Source organism: Lissotriton vulgaris, chromosome 5 (assembly GCF_964263255.1).
Source record: "Lissotriton vulgaris chromosome 5, aLisVul1.2, whole genome shotgun sequence".
NCBI lineage: Eukaryota > Metazoa > Chordata > Amphibia > Caudata > Salamandridae > Lissotriton > Lissotriton vulgaris.
In genome coordinates, this window is record NC_141693.1 from 1,897,614,160 (window position 1) to 1,897,628,072 (window position 13,913).

Genomic DNA, 13,913 nt, shown 5'->3' on the forward strand with positions numbered 1-13,913 from the left:
AGCCATGCCATTCACTGGATCCTCAACATATTTGAGTGGTACCTAAGCAGCACGTTGTCCAGCTTTTTTAAGATCATGTCTGACAGCTGGCTCACTGCAATCATCACCTCCCAGCCCTTTCTTCCTGCAATGGAGAGGATGGGTAAGGGATCTTTTCTCCATTGGATTTGGTCAATATGATTTCACTGTAGATTGTGTATACTGCTGTCAAAAGGGTATTGGTAACCTCCTTGCTTTCTCTCACCTTCAGCCCATTAAGCTGTAGAGGTCTGTACTGATCCCAGTTAAAGCTGTATCCACCAGACATTTCCGGAATTGACCCCTCCTCCACTGGCTGCTGACAGAGCATCTACGCCTGAGACTGCACCAGCAAGGTCTACTTCTCCCAGGATCAAATTAGCCATCCTCGCCAGCTTCAAGACAGTGAAATTCCAAATGCTGCAGATATCGTAGCCTAAAGCCAATCACTTCATGTGGCAACAGTTATCGCCGTAAGAGACCTCGCAGCCAAGCAATGGGACTGATGGAAGGAGCTCATAAAGCAACAACTTAACACACTGCCGGGTTCAGCTGACCTCCAGAGAGCATTTTTATGTCAGTAGGAGCCTCTCAAGCCCCCCCCGCCACCACCACCACCATGGCAAATATATTTTGATACCGGATTATAATTAGCTTTATATAGGCACCCAAGCACATTGGCAGACAGGACACTGCACTGTTGGTAAGTGCCTGGATGGAAGCTTGTGGAATAGCAGTGTCGCTCTCTGCCTCCAGCCGCCATCATGGAAGCCAGCCGCATGCAGCCTATCAAGCTAGCCAGGGATACCAAAGTCCTTGGCAGAACCGGCTCACAGGACCAGTGCACCCAGCTTCGGGTTGAGTTCATGGATGTAAATGTAAATGTAAATGGACCAGCATTTATAGAGCGCACAGCTACTTCCCTGGGGTAGTGTCCCGGCGCTGTACGTATACCGCTTAGGAACCCTTCCTGGTTTTCCCTGTGAATGTCCACTCCTGGGCACCCCCAGGGTGAAACCTGTCATCCCAGCGCTTTTGGGGCCGTTGTGGAGATTAAGCAAGCTATTGCCCAGAGTCGCAGAGTGGGACCCATGATTAGAATAGGCACTGAGGCGAGAATTATCAGGTCCGAGGAAGTTGAGCCCAAGACCTGACAAGGCCGGTATTGAATCCTGGTCCCGGGCCAGACCTCTGCATCAGGGTCTGCCTCTGTAACCATTTGAGCCATACTTCTCCACTGAGCCACACTTCTCCTCAACCGATCAATTATTCGTAATATGAAGGGGCCAGTCCGTGAAGGAGATGTCCTTACGTTACTGGAATCTTAGAGTGAAGCAAGAAGATTACGCTAAAACGTTGCATTGATATCAATGATCCTGCTACCAACTTAGACGGAAAGAAACATCTGATTGTTTGATATTCAAAACGCTGAAAACATTTTTGGGGGAATAAACTTGTTCAGTTTGGAGATGCAGTGTCGCTCCTGTGGAAAAGTGCTTTAGTCTTGTGTGTGATTGACCAAATTAGTGTTCTGAATCAGACCTAACTGCATGGAGGAGACAGACGCCTGAGGGTCAGTACACATGTGATTTACATTAATTTATAGCTCTAGTTGTTTGAAAGTATCTTGGTTGAGTGTTGCCTTAGCCGGAAGTGTTTTGGTGCTCTGCGTGATGGGTCCTTGAAAGCCTCCCTTGTGTTGCTGTTCTTAAGCATGAAGTGGAACAAACTAGTGTCAAGCATAGAGGCATGTGGACTTTCCTAGCATCCTAGTCAGAGCAAGGGTTACAGTCCATTGTTGGGTTTCAGCAGCAGAAGAGAACCCCATAGGAATGCAATGGATTCCAGTGCAGCCATGGTAAATGCCTTTTCTAGTCTACCCAGAAGCAAGAAGGGGAAAACTTAATGGCATGCACTGGATACAGGTAATTAAAGGAAATGGCCTGAAATGCCCGCTCGGGTGTCAAAGGAGTAAACGGAGTAATGCAGCTGTTTACATGCAGTCATGGTAAGTGCTATTTCAGGTATACCCGTAAGCCATATGGGGCAACCCTGGCAAGCACAAGGGACAGGCAGCACCGCAATGTAACTGAAGAGTCCACCCAGGATAACAGTGTTGGTAATTTGCTGTGCAGTGTAAGGAATATAATTACTAGGTTAGACAAGATGGAGGAGTAAGGGGAGGGAGAACAATTGGTCAGGGGCCTGGCCCTCGTCCCCATCATAACATAAGAGGACCAAACAGGTATGATGCCTAAGGAAGATTCAATTACCTTCCAGCCCTTCATCTGCATGACTGGGTTGTACACTCTGAGAGCAGAGGTAATATAGATGGATGGAGACTATCACTTGTAAAACCAAGCAGGTAGGAGATTGTGAGGAGTAAGTGCTTGTTGCGGGGGGGGGGCGGACTGAAAGCAAAACAATCAAGGAAAGAGACAGAAGTTCAGACAAAAACCAACAGAGTTGGATCTTGCACAGAATCAGGTCTGACACAGTTATTCAGTTGACTGGTTGCAATGAACATTTATTTAATTACTTTCATTGAAATATCCTACTGACTAGGTGGTCACGGTCAATGTAAGTGGCACCTCTGTGTTACGAGAAGGCAATGGGGGAAAATCCGGTGGAGGTCTTAGTTGCCTCTTCTCTCTACCTGTGAAATAATTATCAAATTAATAAAAACCTCTTCTTTCTACCTGTTAACTAATTATCAAATTAATAAAAACACGTGAAACATCTTCTCTTTGAGAAGAAAGGTTGAGAACCATGGTTTTTAATTGGGCTATTTTTTCTGCATCAACTCTTGTAGAGCCATGAGGTCTCAGTGCATGTTAACCACTACATTTATATTCCCTGCAGGATGTGAGGGAGTAATGGTTAATTAAAAGGAACATTTAAAACATTTAAAAGGTTTAGGGTGATGGGCTGCAGATCTCAGGAGGAAACCCAACACAGACATTGCCCAACATGAAGCAGAGCCCCTGACTCATCTATCAAACAGAAAATGCATTTATTAAGGAGTGGCTGCCCCTTTCCTCATGAAGATACGCAAGTGTGAGTATTCCTTATTCAGCGTTACAGAATTACATAAAGTTGCACAAAAAGGTCCCCACAGTTTAAATTAAATGAACTGTGCCCTCCCGCCACCCTTCCCCGCTTCAATCAACATGGGTTAAAAAAAAGAAAAAGACTGATAACATTTACCATCTGCTACAAGCAGGTGGTACATATTTGCTAATATGGGCCCTTCTTTCCAGATGGGGCATGGGGCATGGGGGGGGAGGGATCAGGTCCATTATTACAAGGTCCCCATTCCAGGTTTCAGGGGGAAAACGCGTAATCCTCATTATTTCAAGGGAGATACTTTTTGAGATCTAAAATTCCGTCCCAGGTATCTCCCTGCATATAAAATGGGGAAATTAGAATGAGGCCCTATGTGGTTTCAATATTAGGAGACGTTGGGTACTTTACCTGAAGAGTGACTTGGTTCTAAGCACAATAGGTCTATGTGCTGTGCATATTCCAGAGGCTGAGCACTTTTGATATATCCGAGGAATTCCTTCTGCTTATATGTAAGGGGCTGCCTATTGCGCATATCACAGGCCAGCCTACATACTGTGAATGTGTGGCTGTGCACCCAGTTCCTATTTGTCAGGCTGACAGAACTGCTACTTATAATCAATCCAGTGATACTAAAGTTACCGCCTCTATTCACAGGGAGCTCATGGGGTGGCACTGCTGGTCACTAACCAAACACTCCTAGCCTAGCAATATTTTGGAACCTTAAAGATCTAATTTTTGAGTGAAGAGGAGGAAGAACAATATTTTCCTTCAACAGTGATATTTTAGGAGCAAAAAAGTAACGAAAATATTTATTTTGAAAATTTGACGTAGCACAGGCAAGTTGCAAGAAGCAGCAGAGGACTTTGCAAAGAACATTTTTATTCAGGCAGGAGCATCTCTAGCATGAGATTCTATGCTAGAACCATATCGTGTTTGGGGTTTTGATGACACCAGAATATAGAAACCTGGATTTTGTGATAGGGGAGTGGGTTGAATGTGATATTTTGGAGTATACCCTGTGCACGTGTTCTTTTCACATTGTTTTAATTACCAATTGCAGATATTTACAATGTAAAGTACATGAAGAAAAATTAATTTTCTCAGAATCGCACAACCTTTCGGTCAACCTTTGAATCCAGAATCTCCCGAGATGCTCTGACTGCACCCTTGTAAATTTGTTAATATATTACAATTAGATTTGACCAATGTACATTAAAACGCAGGATTTAACCCATTTACAAAAATCTTTAAGGGTGAATAATTCTATATTGAAATAAATAATAGAAAATCATTGTGTGCATTGAAACTTATTGACACATTTCATACTTTTTTCACAACCATTGCGCACCCCTCAACAGTCCTCTCGGTGAGTATTACAGAAGTATAATCACTAATTCCTATACAAGAACTCGGTCTTATAATTCACAGATCCACCACACTGAGCAAAAAGAAAGCTAATGTGAATAGCAAATGTCTAGTACATATATACACACACACATATATATATATATATATATATATATATATATATATATATATATATATATACACTCACACATTGGTTTTTTATGATTAAAATTGATTAAAACAATATATGTTTTAATCATATAAAATATAAAAAAACAGAATGTATATATATTAAAAATACCACATACATGAAAAAAGGAACATATACTCACTACAGTATGGCATTACAGAAAAGGAAGATTTTTCATATTTGAATATGATCATGTAAGAACCTCCAGTATCGAAAAGTTGTGTAACAGTAATTTGTTAACACGTTTTGGTGGGATTTATTCATAAGATCCACCTTCTTCAGGAATAAGATACATATAAATACATAAACAATTTACATACATACAAATAAACATAAATCATTTTTTGCACAACATCTAATACACTATCACAAATTCAGAATGTACCACCGAGAATCCAATTCTCCAATTAAAGAATTCTAGGACCTATATTATATATCTCTTCTCGGAATGACTCAGCAGTAGATGAAAAGCATCACTCCACCAAGCAGTAAATACAAGTTCTACTTTTAGGATTTGTCTTATATACCACATGTTAAAGGGAAAAAACTTCTGCAAGTCCGTAGATTCTGTATGATCTTGTTTATGTCGGGATCATTAAAGCAATAATAGTATAGCTCAATCTCTACATAGGGGATTGCTCTAGCACCAATGTGCTTCAATTCTTGTTTATATCTCCGGTGATAAACCAGTTATAATCTTCAATTGGTATCGCAGAATAGTACGACTCCTTCGTCCACTTCGAGTATGTGAATAAAGGTTTGTCATAACTCGGGGCATGCTCCCCAAAACATATATTCCTAAACTACAGCCCTGTGGTACACTATAAACTTTGTTTGACCTCAGCCAGGTCACACAGAGAGTCAAGTCAAGTTAAAATTTGTATAGCGCACTACTCACACAGAGGGTCTCAAGGCGCTTGGGGGAGGGGGGAACGTTATCTACAGCGCAGAATCAGATTTAGACACACACTTCCACAGTTCATTAGTTTGTTGCAGTTTGTAAGTTTCAGTTTCGTTCTTACTTGTTCAGGGGCAGCTGGCTTTTTAGGATTTATAGCGTGTGACTACATATTTGTTAGCCCCTTGCACTCTACAGAGCCCCTCACTCTACAGCGCCCCGCACTCTACAGCTCCCCGCACTCTACAGCGCCCTGCACTCTACAGCGCCCCGCAGTGCCCTGCACTCTACAGCGCCCCGCACTCTACAGCGCCCCGCACTCTACAGCGCCCCGCACTCTACAGCGCCCTGCACTCTACAGCGCCCCGTGCTCTACAGCACCCCGCGCTCTACAGCACCCCGCGCTCTACAGCACCCCGCGCTCTACAACGCCCTGCACTCTACAGCGCAAAATCAGATGTACACACGCGCTTCCACAGTTCGTTAGTTTGTTGCAGTTTGTAAGTTCTTACTTGTTCAGGGACAGCTGGCTTTTTAAGATTTATATCGTGTGACTACATATTTGTCAGCGCCCGCACTCTACAGCGCCCCGCGCTCTACAGCACCCCACAGCGCCCCGCACTCTACAGCGCCCTGCACTCTACAGCGTCCCGCAGCACCCCACGCTCCGCAGCGCCCCGCGCTCTACAGCCCCCGCAGCGCCCTGCACTCTACAGCGCCCAGCACTCTACAGCGCCCACACTCTACAGCACCCTGCAGCGCCCTGCACTCGACAGCGCCCTGCACTCGACAGCGCCCTGCACTCGACAGCGCCACACAGCGCACCGCACTCTACAGTGCACCGCACTCTACAGTGCACCGCACTCTACAGCGCACGCAGCGCCCTGCACTGTACAGCGCCCTGAACTCTACAGCGCCCTGAACTTTACAACACAAATATAAATAACATTGTTCACTATTACAATACTTACTAACAAATACAAAAAAAAAACATGACTATAAATAGGTTTGACAGCATTGCTAGCTATTCAACAACAACTAACAACTTCCAAATAATCATCAAACATCAATATAGACTTTAACAAAGAATTTATTCAAAAGATTGTTATATACAATGCCAAAAACTCAAACTTTAATGCTGCGAGACGTATTGCATTGTGAATGCTTGTTGTAACATTTGCAGCTTCACTACTGTTGTTTGTTGTCTTTGGCAGAATACTATATATTCTGGAACGTGCACACAGAAAGAAACAAGCAGATATGCACAGAAAAAGCATTGCACATATTTCTTTTAAAATACCTCTCAAGAGTGTCCCCATTCTCTCCCTCCTTTCTCCCAGTCAAAAGCAGCACACATAAGCAGGAAACCACACACATTATATTCAAGTTTGATAATGCTTTATTGCAGGAAAAACAATAACATACAGAAATATATGAAGGTCTTGCTTTAGTGTCTAGCAGGTCATCTGCGGATGCGTGGTACGGTGGCGAGGGCGTGGCTGGTCGACCGTAGCTGGCGGGTGGGCGTGTAGAAGGTCATGCGGTCGTTGAGGTACTTGGGGCCCAGGTCGCGGAGAGCCTTGTGTGCGTGGGTGAGGAGTCTGAACGTGATCCTCTTGCTGACGGGGAGCCAGTGCAGGTCTCTCAGGTGTCTGGTGATGTAGTGTGTCGGGAGATGTCCAGGATGAGTCGTGCGGAGGCGTTCTGGATGCGTTGGAGTCTTTTTTGAAGTTTGGCTGTGGTTCCGGCGTAGAGGGTGTTCCCGTAGTCCAGTCGGCTGGTGACGAGTGCCTGGGTGACGGTCTTCCTGGTCTTGGTGGGGATCCATCTGAAGATCTTGCGGAGCATGCGCAGGGTGTTGAAGCACGAAGATGAGACGGCGTTGACTTGTCTGGTCATCGACAGGGAGGAGTCCAGGATGAAGCCCAGGTTGCGTGCGTGGTTCGTTGGCTTGGGAGAAGTGCCCAGGGCCGGGGGCCACCAGGAGTCGTCCCAGGCAGAGGGTGATGATCCCAGGATGAGGACTTCCGTCTTGTCTGAGTTCAGTTTAAGGCGGCTGTTCTTCATCCAGTCGGCGATGTCTTTCATCCCTTCGTGTAGGCTGGCACTGGCGGTGGTGGGGTCGTTGGTGAGGGAGAGGATCAGCTGGGTGTCGTCGGCGTAGGAGATGATGTTAAGGTTGTGTTGGCGTGCGATGGCTGCGAGGGGGCTCATGTAGACATTGAAGAGGGTTGGGCTGAGTGAAGATCCTTGTGGTACGCCGCAGTTGACTTCAGTGGCCTCGGATCTGAACGGGGGAGGCGGACTCTCTGGGTTCTTCCGGCGAGGAACGAGATGATCCACCCCAGTGCTTTCTCTCTGGTTCCGATGTTGCTGAGGCGCTTCACTAGGGTGCGGTGGCAGACAGTGTCGAACGCCGCAGAGAGGTCCAGGAGGATGAGGGCCGCTGTTTCTCCGTTGTCAATCAGGGTTCTGATGTCGTCGGTGGCTGCGAGTAGGGCGGTCTCAGTGCTGTGGTTGACCCAAAACCCGGACTGCGAGGAGTCGAGGGATCCGTTTGTCTCGAGGAAGGCCGCGAGCTGTCTGTTGACGGTCTTCTCGATGACTTTGGCCGGAAAAGGAAGGAGCGAGATGGGACGGTAGTTCTTGAGGTCGGTGGGGTCCGCCGTTGGTTTCTTCAGGAGGGCGGTAAGCTCGGCGTGCTTCCAGCTCTCCGGGAAGGTGGCGGTGTGGAAGGAGGAGTTGATGATGTCTCGGAGATGGGGTGCGATGATGGCGTCGGCTTTGTTGAAGACGTGGTGTGGGCAGGGGTCGGTTGATGATCCGGAGTGGATGGAGTTCATCGCGCGGGTGGTGTCTTCGGTGCTCATCGGGGTCCAGTTGCAGAGAGTGGTGGTGGCGGGCGTTGGTTCGGTGGTAGGGTGTGTGGTCTGTGCGTCAAAGCTGTTGTGTATGTCGGCGATCTTGCGGTAGAAGAACGAGGCGAGTGAGTTGCAGTGGTCTTGCGAGGGAGTGATGTCGTTTTTTCCGGCGCTGGGGTTGGAGAACTCTTTGGCGATGCTGAAGAGTTCCTTGCTGTCGTGGGTGTTGTTGTCCAGTCGTTCTTTGAGTGCCGTCTTCTTAGTGGCGCGGATCAGCTGATGGTGTTTGCGGGTGGTGTGCTTGAGGGCGGTCCTGTTGTCTGTGGTCTGGTCGAGCCGCCAGGCTTTCTCGAGGGTGCGGCAGTTCTTCTTGGATTCCTTGAGTTCGTTGGTGAACCATGGGGTTTTATTGCTGCCGGGTCTGCTGGGAGAGTTCTTTAGTGGTGCGAGGTCATCGGCGCAGGTGGTCAGCCACTTGGTGAGGTTGCTTGCTGCTTCGTTGGGGTCCGTTGTGCTGGTGGGAGTGTTCTGGCTGAGGGAGGTGGTGAGCTGCTCGGCTGTGATCTTGCTTTAGCTCCGGCGGGGAACCTGTTGCGGGTGGTGGTGGGTCGTAGTTCTTCTGAAGCTGAAGTGGACGCAGCTGTGGTCGCTCCAGTGGAGTCCGGTGGAGTGGCTGAAGGAGATGTGCTTGCTGGATGAGAAGACGGGGTCAAGCGTGTGGCCGGCGTAGTGGGTGGGGGTGTTCACCAGTTGCTTGAGTCCGAGGTTGGCGAGCTTGTCCAGCAGTGCGGTGGTGTTTCTGTCATTGTTGTTCTCCAGGTGGAAGTTGAGGTCCCCTAGGAGGATGTAGTCGGCGTGGGAAGGGCGTGCGGGCTGATGAAGTCTGCGATGTCTTCGCTGAATTGTGTGCGTTGTCCCGGGGGTCTGTAGATGAGGGTGCCTTGGAGGGTGGTCTTGGGGTCGGTGTGTATCTGGAAGTGGAGGTGTTCGGCGGCGGTGAAGGTTTCGTCGGAGTTTGTCGAGATGCGAATGGTGCTCTTGTGTACGATGGCGATGCCTCCTCCCGTCTGGTTGACGCGGTCCTTCCGGGTGATCTTGTATTGGTCCGGGATGGCTATGGTGATGTCGGGCGCTGAGGAGGCGTTCATCCAGGTTTCGGTGAGGAAGGCGACGTCCGGTGCTGTCGCGTCGAGCAGGTCCCAGAGTTCCACGGCGTGCCTGTGGACGGAGCGGGTGTTGAGCAGGATGCACTTCAGGTGGTTGCTGCTGGTGCTCGACTTGGCGGGGGTGGTGCAGGTCCGGAGGCAGGTGAATCAGCAGGCTTGGCAGACGAAGGGTCCCTGGGTGCGTCTCGGGGTGGCTCGGTAGCAGGCGGGGTTCCGGCCAGCGTTGAGTGCGTTGAGGGTTGTGCAGTCGTAAGTCCGTCATGTAGGCTGGCGTTCTCGGGGGCCAGGGGTCCCGGCGCTGGGCGCGGTCCAGGCGCGAACGGGCGCAGACGGGCTTGCCTTTGGGGCACAATCGGCGCGCCCGCTGCGTGTCAACGCTGCGCGTACGTGACGGCATCATAAGTAAGGAGCTGGACGGGCGGATCAGCTGGTTGGCGGGAGCGGGGCGGCGAATGGGCTGGCGGGGCGGGCCGCAGGGAGGCAGCGGCGGGAAGAAGCTGGTGCGGGTGGGCGGCTCAGCGGCGGCTGGGTCGCCCGAGCAGGAATCTGGATCAGGAAGCGGCAGCAGGAGGCAAAGAGCAGCTTATCTACAGCCGCTATATCTACAGCGGCGCCTATATTATTGGAGGGCACCCCAACCTTATTTTGTTGCCGTGTTACACGCGATGGAGCAACAAGATTTTTCCAGTATGACCTGGTACGAGACTGCTTATCAGAGGAATACTGTGTGGTTAACCAGTCACCGCCATTAGATCTTGTCGGATTCTTCAATGGGATGCTGAACTGATGGGATGACCTGCTAGACACTAAAGCAAGACCTTCATATATTTTCTGCTTGAAAAAGTCTCAAAAAGAGATGAAACACGTGTCGGCGGTGTGAGGTGAGAAGTCATATTTATTCATGAACTTTTAATAAAGATTTGAAGAACACTCTTTGGCTTGGATTTCTGAATCCGTTGAAACCCACAATAAAGGGACATTGTTCTGACTTGACTGTGAAACCCATGCCACCTGGGGTGGGATTCTACTGTTCTCCAATGGAGATCTAGGACTACCTAGAGTTGACGGTGTGACTAACAGGATTTGGTGTGCTGATTTGGCCTGTTTTCTTGTTTGGTATTTGTATGCACCATGTGTGCTTAACAACACTCTTGGTGGTGAGTGTATTTCAGGCTTTTTCAAGCACCCAGTGCAAATTGGTTAAATTTCCATGAGATAATCTACATAAGTCACGTATATTATTGGTTCTTGGGATTTGTTATTATATGTGCGGACGTTTCTCCTGTATAGGAGAACACTACCACCAACTTTTTGTCTCAGTCCTGTTTATTTGTTGGTGCAGGGAGGAAGTTTCCCGAGCAGACGAGCGTAGCAAGGGGCGAAAAAAACGCACATCAGAACCGGAAGTTGGTTGGAGGCAATTTGAGCTACATTTTAGGAAGCATATGGTTACGCCATGTGACTTTACATAGTAGACACCTAATGCAGTGAGAACAAAGACATTTCTGTGAAAAAGAAAGCATTGTCCTTTTCAAAAAACCCTGGCGTTGATGAAACTGAAAGATCTTCTGGGTTTGGCATTTAAAGGAAAAGGAACGATTTAAGAATTATTTCGGAGCATTCCATTTATCTTAAAAAAGAGCAAGAGAAACAGGCTGCATTCCAATAAAAAGAAAGTCATTAAAACAGCATGCCGACAGGCGCCGCACGCTGCTAAATAATAGCACCTCTCCCGGAATGGACCTATAATTAACGCAGCAGGTCTTCCGGAGAGGAGCACTCAAATTGAATGAACGCGCAAAAGCTGTTCATGTGAAGCACGTTCACAGACTTGCTCATGGGAAGCGCGTTTACAGACCAAAGTCTGCTCGCGTACTGGTCTGTATTACTTGGAAGGTATCACAACAAGCCATATTTGTGTGTACACTTCAATGCAGGTGAAGTGGTGTGCCTTTTTGTTCGTACCGGCTCACACAGTTTGCTACCTCTTACTTTTTGTTTGCTCTCAATACTTGCACAAGTGCCACCATTGCCTATGTAACGTTTGTTCTTGTGTTTGAGTGTCCTCCCTTTATTGCAGTATTATACCTCTACTTGTACTTTGTACGCTTTTGTAACCTGCACACATGTCACTTTTTCCTCCTGTAATGCACCGTTTGCTACCACTTGTACTTTGTTCACTCACGATTGTCACTTTTGCCTCATGTAATGTAACTTTTGCCATTTGTTAACTTGTATTGTTCTCTTATATCAGTTCTGTTCCTTTTGTAAAACGCTCTGACACCTTCGGGTACAGTCCACGCTATATTAAAACGCATAAATAAAAAAATACAATGGGCAGCTTGCTGCATGAATGGGGAGGGGTGGGAGAGACGCGCACGCATTGTGGGCGTGCACATTGTCGTGGTCTGCGGCTCGTGCCCAGTGGCGGCGCCTGCAGGCTTCACCGTGCTCCGGTCGGTGGGTGCTGCGCAGCTCGGCGGCACCTTCCTCATGTCGGTTCTGCAGCCCAACATGGACACCGCTTCCCTGGTGCTGCCCACCGACCACCAGCTGGACCAGCGGGACCGCAAGCAGCTGAAGAACGCCCGCGTGCAGGAACAGGTGCGGCTGCGCCCCGGGCCAACGGCGTGGCACAGACCTACGCTGTTGCTGGGGGAGTGGGAGTGTGCGGGGGCGTGGGATTATGGAAAAAAAGCGAGCATTGTGCCCAATATTTCATTGTTTTTTCTTCCCAGGTTCTGTACATTCAAGCTCCGGGTGTCCACCCTGCTCCCTTTAAATACCCCTGCAACCCATAATCATAACCCTCCCGTACTCCTTAAAATACCCCAACACCCTTAAACACTAACGCATCTTAACCCTTTAAATATACCCCAAACCCAAACCTATCCCTAAACCCTAAAAATACCCCTGTACCCCAAAACCCAAACCTAGCCTTGAACCCTATAAATACCCCTGTACCTCAAAACCCAAACCTACCCCTGAACCCTTAAAATACCCCTGTACCCCAAAAACCCAAACCTACCCCTGAACCCTAAAAGTACCCCTGTACCCCAAAACCCAAACCTAACCCTGAACCCTAAAATACCTGTGTACCCCAAAACCCAAACCTAGCCCTGAACCCTTAAAATACCCCTGTACCCCAAAACCCAAACCTACCCCTGAACCCTAAAAATACCCCTGTACCCCAAAACCCAAACCTAGCCCTGAACCATAAAAATAACCCTGTACCCCAAAATCCAAACCTACCCCTGAACCCTAAAATACCCCTGTACCCCAAAACCCAAACCTAGCCCTGAACCCTAAAAATACCCCTGTACCCCAAAACCCAAACCTAGCCCTGAACCCTTAAAATACCCCTGTACCCCAAAACCCAAACCTACCCCATAACCCTAAAAATACCCCTATACCCCAAAACCCAAACCTACCCCTGAACCCTAAAAATACCCCTGTACCCCAAAACCCAAACCTAGTCCTGAAATATAAAAATAACCCTGTGCCCCAAAACCCAAACCTACCCCTGAACATTAAAATACCCCTGTACCCCAAAACCCAAACCTAGCCCTGAACCCTAAAAATACCCCTGTACCCCAAAACCCAAACCTAGCCCTGAACCCTTAAAATACCCCTGTACCCCAAAACCCAAACCTAGCCCTGAACCCTAAAAATACCCCTGTACCCCAAAATCCAAACCTAGCCCTGAACCCTTAAAATACCCCTGTACCCCAAAACCAATACCTCTCCCTAAACCCTAAAACGACCCCTGTACCCCGTAAACCAAAACTATATCTGAACCCTTAAAATACCCAAACACCCCAAAACATATACCCCTATACCCATACTTACCTTATCCAAACATAAAAAAAACCATGCTTTTACCATTCATGCATTTACAACGAATTTCGTTGTAAATGTATGCGTGGTAAAAGCATATAAAATGTAATGCCATGCGTTATAATGGCATTGCAGAGTCATGGTACTTTCGTAATAAAAGTATGCGGAGTGATGGTATGCGGAAAGAAAGTTGCGGAATAATGGGTGGCACAGCGGCCCACATCTCCAGCAACATACTCATATTTTTTCACCACCGATTTGAAAAATGCACAGGTCTCTCTCATTGATGGGCAGCACCGACATACACTTTTAGACACACCTCCCACCACAAATTCTAGAATTGCGGACTTTAGAGCTGGGGAGCTACGTTCGAATCTCGTCATCAGCTCAACATCCTGTGATTCCAGGCAAATCGCTTTGTCTCACCGTGCCTACCACAAATGAATGTGTTCTTCTGTAATGTAAATTGTGTTCATGCCATGTTGTCGAGTTCGCTCTATATAATATTGCAAGGAAAAATAAAGTAGGGA

General features: G+C 47.9%; 1 pseudogene; it reads left to right on the forward strand.

Moving 5' to 3' along the window:
• The first annotated feature begins 782 nt into the window (after positions 1-782).
• Positions 783-1,370, forward strand: LOC147717658 (small ribosomal subunit protein eS28-like; annotated as a pseudogene).
• The last annotated feature ends 12,543 nt before the right edge of the window (positions 1,371-13,913 follow it).